At 32.6% G+C, this 6,243-nt stretch overlaps 1 long non-coding RNA gene across 1 annotated transcript; it reads left to right on the top strand.

Moving 5' to 3' along the window:
* Positions 1-893: 893 nt before the first annotated feature.
* Positions 894-5,813, top strand: LOC133299185 (uncharacterized). The gene is made up of 3 exons (XR_009749900.1): positions 894-1,172; positions 4,729-4,812; positions 5,494-5,813. It is a non-coding gene; the product is annotated as an uncharacterized LOC133299185 (long non-coding RNA).
* The last annotated feature ends 430 nt before the right edge of the window (positions 5,814-6,243 follow it).

Genomic DNA, 6,243 nt, shown 5'->3' with positions numbered 1-6,243 from the left:
CAAAATCTCACTAGTTTCTCATCTTTAGTTCAATCCATCAAAGTGACTTTCATTCCATTAACACTATAACAACCCTAATTATCAAGTTGGGTTAAATAAGAAAATTAAGCAAGAGTTCAGCAGAGCAAGAGGTGTTTATAGAAATTGTGATCAGTTATGTAAAGTAATGATCCATTGATCAGGAAACTGTGATAATGAGATACAGAGGGATATGTTTCATGCCAAGCAAGTCATATAGTATATGAATATATGTATGAAAAGAATTCAGGACGTATATGTCATTATAGAGAAAGTTATGAATTACTTGAAAAGTAGACTAGATGTGGTCAAAACTTGAATTAGATGTTATCATTAAATTCTTTAGAGAATTTGGTTGTTTCAATATGATCTTGGATTAATCTAATAATGATTAGATTAATAATTAAAAATGGGTCAAAGTTTAAAGAAAATCAACCAATAAGAATGGAGATAAGTCAAAGTGACTTAAAAGTAAGCAAAACTAGTCTTAATCTTGAATTATATGACATAATTAAATTGTGTGATAAATTTCATTGAATCAAGATATCTTTATATTAATCTAATGATGTTTAGATTAATTGTTAAGAATGTTACAAATTATAGAATTAATTAGCCAATAGAATTAAAGATAACTAAGTTATTGTAAAAACTAACTAGTTAAATTGTTGTATAGTTAGTTAATAAAAAATCTGATTTCTCCTTGTCTTAGAAGTCTTCAAATCATAGGTGGTGAGAAGTGAGTAAAGAGAGTGTGTAAGAAAGTGGACCAATAGGAAGCCACCAAATCAAAAGAAAATAGCTTTAAAAATCAACAAAGTAGACTATATATTCTTCTCACTATACAAGTCGGTTCTTACTCCTTTTAAAGAGCAAAAATTCTGCACTTCTTCGATAGAAAAACTTTGACCACCATGGGAGTCTTGAGAGCTTGAGAACTTGCTTTTCTAGTCACTAAAATTCATAGATACTTTGAAAGAAAATCATCCTTGTAATTAGTAGAACACAACCATGACTTTTAATCCTTGAGAAGAGCTTTACATGTTCATCTTTTCTCCTCTTTTTCTTATGACCTCATAGCCATCCATGGAAAATGAGGTGTTTTCATGTCTTGTTGATGGGAAATTGAGGAAATATGCACAAAAGAGTGGTTTAAGGTAACTAACTACTTCCTTTAGCTTAATTTCATGGATTTTAATTCAAGATTTGTGAATCGGGAATGACTTTATATATGTTAAATCATGTGTATATGTTGTGTTTTGCTATGTATTCGTGGTATTTGATGAGTATGGAATTGAATGGATTAAGTTTGAATCATTGAAAATGGTTTAATTTTCGTTGAACATAAAGACCTTAAATCTGCCCTGTTTTCAAAAATTTATATCTAGAGTTGTAGAACTACAAATTGAGTGGGGTTTGTTGCAAATTAAAGGCACACATGTCTAGTTTAACATATAAAAATTTCAAAGAAATTTAATTTAAAAATGATTTTTCTTGGATTTTATAGTGCAGACTGTTCATGCTGTGGAAATTCAGCTTTTTGGACTGTTTTGTGTAATTAAATTATTTGGCGTTATTGGTTTGTATTAAGGTTAATTGACACTTAAAGTTACAAGTATTAAGATGTCGGTTATTGTGTATTGGATGTTTTTTGGATTACAGGTTTGATGTTTCTTTTCTTTTTTTTGAATAGCCAGGTTTGATGTTTCTAGTTAGTCCAATATACAGATATTATGTTGTTCGTTTTGTTAAGTATGAATTCTATGCAGTTATGAGATTGTACATTTTGTGTTAAATAAACAGTTTGTGCACATAAAAGAATAGGATTTAGTCATGTAGTTACAAGAGAGCTACGGTGACACATGTTAAGTGTTCCACTATTATTATTTTGTTTTAAGGCGAACTTGTACCATAGTATGTATAAAAGGGATGTTACATTTACGGTCTGCCCATAAGAGTTGTATCTTATCATTATCAAAGAGAAAACAAGAAAGTAAAGGATCAAGACAAAAAAAAATTTCTACTATTGAAGAGCTTCCGTAATTAAAGAATCATTATCAAACATCATAGACAAATTTTAGTATTTATATCATTCATATGGAGGCATGAATTCTCAAGATCCTCATTTGTAATTGTGTATGATGAACCCTGAGGTAGACATCACAAATTTATGTTTACAAAAGATACCCTCAAATTTCTTTTCAAATATAAAGGGAAGGGCAGATACAAAACTATAAGCTTCTGGGTCAAAGCAATTGCAGCCACAATTATGATCATATTTTTTATGTATCCTTCTCCAATACTAGAATTGATGACTATAGATCATTTATCAACTCATAATGTTGCTTTTAGGGGTGTTCGTCAACCGATCTAAATCGATTCATATCGCGATAACCGAACTGAAAAATCGACAACCGAATTAATCGAAAAATCAAAATCAAAACAAAAAATCACTAATTTTAATTGGATTGGATCAGTTTGGTTGGTGAAAATCGATCCAATACAAACCAATCCAATATATTAATTCCTCTCTATCTACTTGGGCATATTCCCTAATCATAGTCCAAAAAATTCTAAACTCAAGACTCATTAACCCATCAGCTAAACCCAAGAAAAAAACCTAGCCACACCACATCAGCAAAATTTCATTTGTGTGTAGAGCTTCATATCTCATTGCCCAAAACCAGATATGCAAGAAAAAACCTAGCCACCCCATCATCACTTTAGCAGAATCAAGGGGTTCCAACTTCCAATTTGTTGAAGACTTGAAGGTGAAGGTTCCAAATGGTTTAACTGTTATTTTTTCAATTCTACATTTCTGCTGCTATATTAGTTTCTCTATGTCGTTAATGCATTTTTGTTTAACTTTTTAAGTTTTAAGAAAGAAAGAAATTTAACTTCATTTTACACAAATGTTCTTTTATTGGTACATTCTAACAAGTTTTCGTTATTATCTGTCATTGTGATTTAAAATCTTTTGATTGGATACTACAAAAGTATGAATTTTTTGCTACATAAATATAACATTTGAATTGAATTAAGGATTTGAATTTATTTAATTTTATAATTTTCACGTGAATGTTATAACACCTCACATATTTGAAATATATTTTAATAACTAAATTGTGGGTTAGAGGGTGTATTTAGTGAAAATCATGAGTTTTAGGTCAAAATACACACGAAGGATAAAACATCAATTTGACAAATATGTAACCCTAATATGTGAAATGGTAAAATTAGACCTTATTTGATGATAATAATACTGGAAATGGATTCAGAATGGAATTTGGAACAGATAGGTACATTTTGAGAAATTTGATGAATAATGATTCTTACCAGATCAAATATTGCAGTATAATTTTACCAGGAAACCCAAAAGTGAGAATATTGTTTTAGGATTGGATATATGTTGAAAGAGGTATTTAGAAGTAAGAAAAATAATTGTTGGAATTATTCGGTGAAGTTTGATTGTTTTTGAGAAAACATGTCGCTATTGCATAACTAGGGGTAAAATCATAACTTCACCAAATTACCGAAAAAATGGAGATTCATCTATTAAAATAAATTTAATGGTCTTTGGTAAATGTTAAAATTTGGACTAATTGGATGGTTCATGAATTAATTGGTGATTAATAGTGTAAATCATTAAGTTTAAGTAGAGGTGACACTTATGGGACCCACCTCACTTAAGTACGTATTAGAGCGCATGTTCCAATTGATTTGAACTCACCTTCTTCCTTCTTTGTCCAACTGAACCCGCGGCCTCCACTAAACATAGGTCAAGGATTTTGCTTGCTTTGTTTCATCAATTCTAGCCACCAAATCACAAAACCTTAAAAATCAAAGTTCATCCAAAACACCTAGTGAACAACTTTCAAATTGTAGGTTTTCCTTGAAGAGAAGTGTGTGAAGAGATTATCCCCCACCTCTCTTGGACGGTTTTGAGGTGATTTGAGCCATTGGAGCTTGTTTTGGTTGGTTGTACACTTGAAACCTCACCCTAAGACTTCTTGGAGTTAGTTTGTAGAAAGCTTTCTCATCTTAATATGGATCGAAATTTTGTGACCTAAAGCATGTGCGTAGTTGGTTATGGTAGTTAGAAGTATTGAATGACCATGTGAGTTTGATAATTATTGCTTAGATTAATTTCTTGTGAAGAAAAATCAAATAAAATTTTAAGGCCATAGGAAATTATAAATTAGGCAAATTTTGATTGGATCAACATGGATTACTTGCAAAACAAGTTATTGAAGAATGATGTAATTGGATTGTGGATTGTTTGAATCATAAATGGTAGAGTTAGAGGAGAGACTAATGCATGCCAATTAAGTGAAAATCATTTGGGCTTTAGGTGATGCACCCTTTGGCCATAGGCCTTAAATTAGGAAAAGATTGTGCAAATTGTGTTTTGGCTTGATGAGTTGATGTTGAGAGTGTTGAATTAATTAGGGATGGACCTAAATGAGTACCCAGAATCATGGAAAGTGAGAAAAATCCCTTGGATCTTCCTTGTGTGTCCCTTGACCTTTACTTCTAAAATTGGGAGGAAATGGTTGTTAATTATAATCATGGTATGTCATGGTGTGATGACAAAGTAGGCCTTTTGGGGAGTTTAGGCCGAAAGCATGGATGAGTTGAGTGGGCTATGTTATGTTGTTGATTATAACTTGTATTACAAGTTAATTGATGATCGTGTGTGTGTGATCAATGTAGGTTTCCTCCCTCGGATCCAATCATAGTGCATTGATCTTGGAAGCTTTCTTGGATTGCCTTTGGTCCTTAATCTAAAGGATTTTGGTAAGTAATGGCTTACTTTATTATGTATTTAATTGGATAGCTAATTGGGTTATCATATGGCACCTTGTAAAGGTTGAATGGCTACATGTGGTAGGCATTTATTTTGTAAAAAGTAAAGGTTGTGAGCTTTCTTACGAAGCAAGGAAGTGAGGCATCGGAGGAACCTTTCACCAGTTAAATTTCTTGTCTAGGGTTAGTCCCCTTGTGTGCTCTATTATGCCCTTTGAGAGTAGTTGTTGGATTTGTGATCTCTGATAATGCATGTTAGAGTATGTTCATGCATATTGACATGTGTGTTGCATGTTGTGGTATTTTTACATGTATCTCTGGCCAGTAGATAGATGTTGTGGGGACTTCCACTGGATAGGTCTCCATAAGGGAGTTCTAGTTGGTTTGATACCTTACTACCTTAAAATTGTTATCTGTTGAGGAGCACTCTAGGAAATATCGGGAGTTATAGTTGGCTTCGGGCCTGACTTACATATTGGCTTCGGGCCTGATTTACATATTGGCTTCAGGCCTGATTTACGTGTTGGCTTCGGGCCATGATGTATGTTGTTCTTCAGATTTATTATCATTGCATGCACATTGAGTGAGTCATTGGGTGGAGTGATCCTCCAGGACTCGTGGTTTACTGAGTTTGTTAAATCTCATCCCGCGTTTTGGGAATTCACATTTCAGGTACACATAGTGGTGCTGTAGGAGTATTGGGCAAGAGGCCAACATAACGTTGTGGATGGGAGCATTTTGGAGTGCACTATGCATATAGTATTTGTATTTTGGGATTACTAGTTATATATTAGACTTAATGCGTGAACGTTTGACATAGCATGATTTGATGTATACCATGCATAGGGTTTGTTCATGTATTATTTTGGAGCTAAGTTTAATTATTATGGATCATTGGTATTTTGGTATAATGATGTAATATTGATGTAAAGTGATAGAATGTAATTAGATATATTGAGGACATTGGTATGTAATATTGATGTATGTGATAGAATGGCTTTAGGCCTATTGTAGATTAATATGGTATAATGTTGTTGAATGCATGAAAGTGGACAAAGTGTATGAAATGGATAATGACTTGTGATGTAAGTAACTATGGATAATACCTTAGATATCAAGTAATGATAAGCAATGTGATTGGTAATGAGGGTTGTAAGAGCACCAAGGTATGTTGAAATCTTGTGTGCCACCTTATGGTCAATTAGGTATCCTTTTGATAAATGGAACACACTTGCATAAATTGAGATTAGTTAATAAAACAAAGGAGAAGCTATCAAAATTTCTAACGATATGGCCAGATTTACATCTAACTTTGGGCGACCATATCTCTCTCCATAATGGTCCAATTGAGGCATGGCCTGCCTTATTTTAAAGATTAGGATGTCATATATACTTTCCTAAAATTTGGTGTAATTAGGAGTT

This window comes from Gastrolobium bilobum, unplaced genomic scaffold (assembly GCF_033153095.1).
Source record: "Gastrolobium bilobum isolate Gb01-03AN ecotype WA unplaced genomic scaffold, APGP_CSIRO_Gbil_v1 utg18003, whole genome shotgun sequence".
In the NCBI taxonomy this organism is placed as follows: domain Eukaryota; kingdom Viridiplantae; phylum Streptophyta; class Magnoliopsida; order Fabales; family Fabaceae; genus Gastrolobium; species Gastrolobium bilobum.
This window is presented reverse-complemented; position numbering and strand designations above follow the sequence as displayed.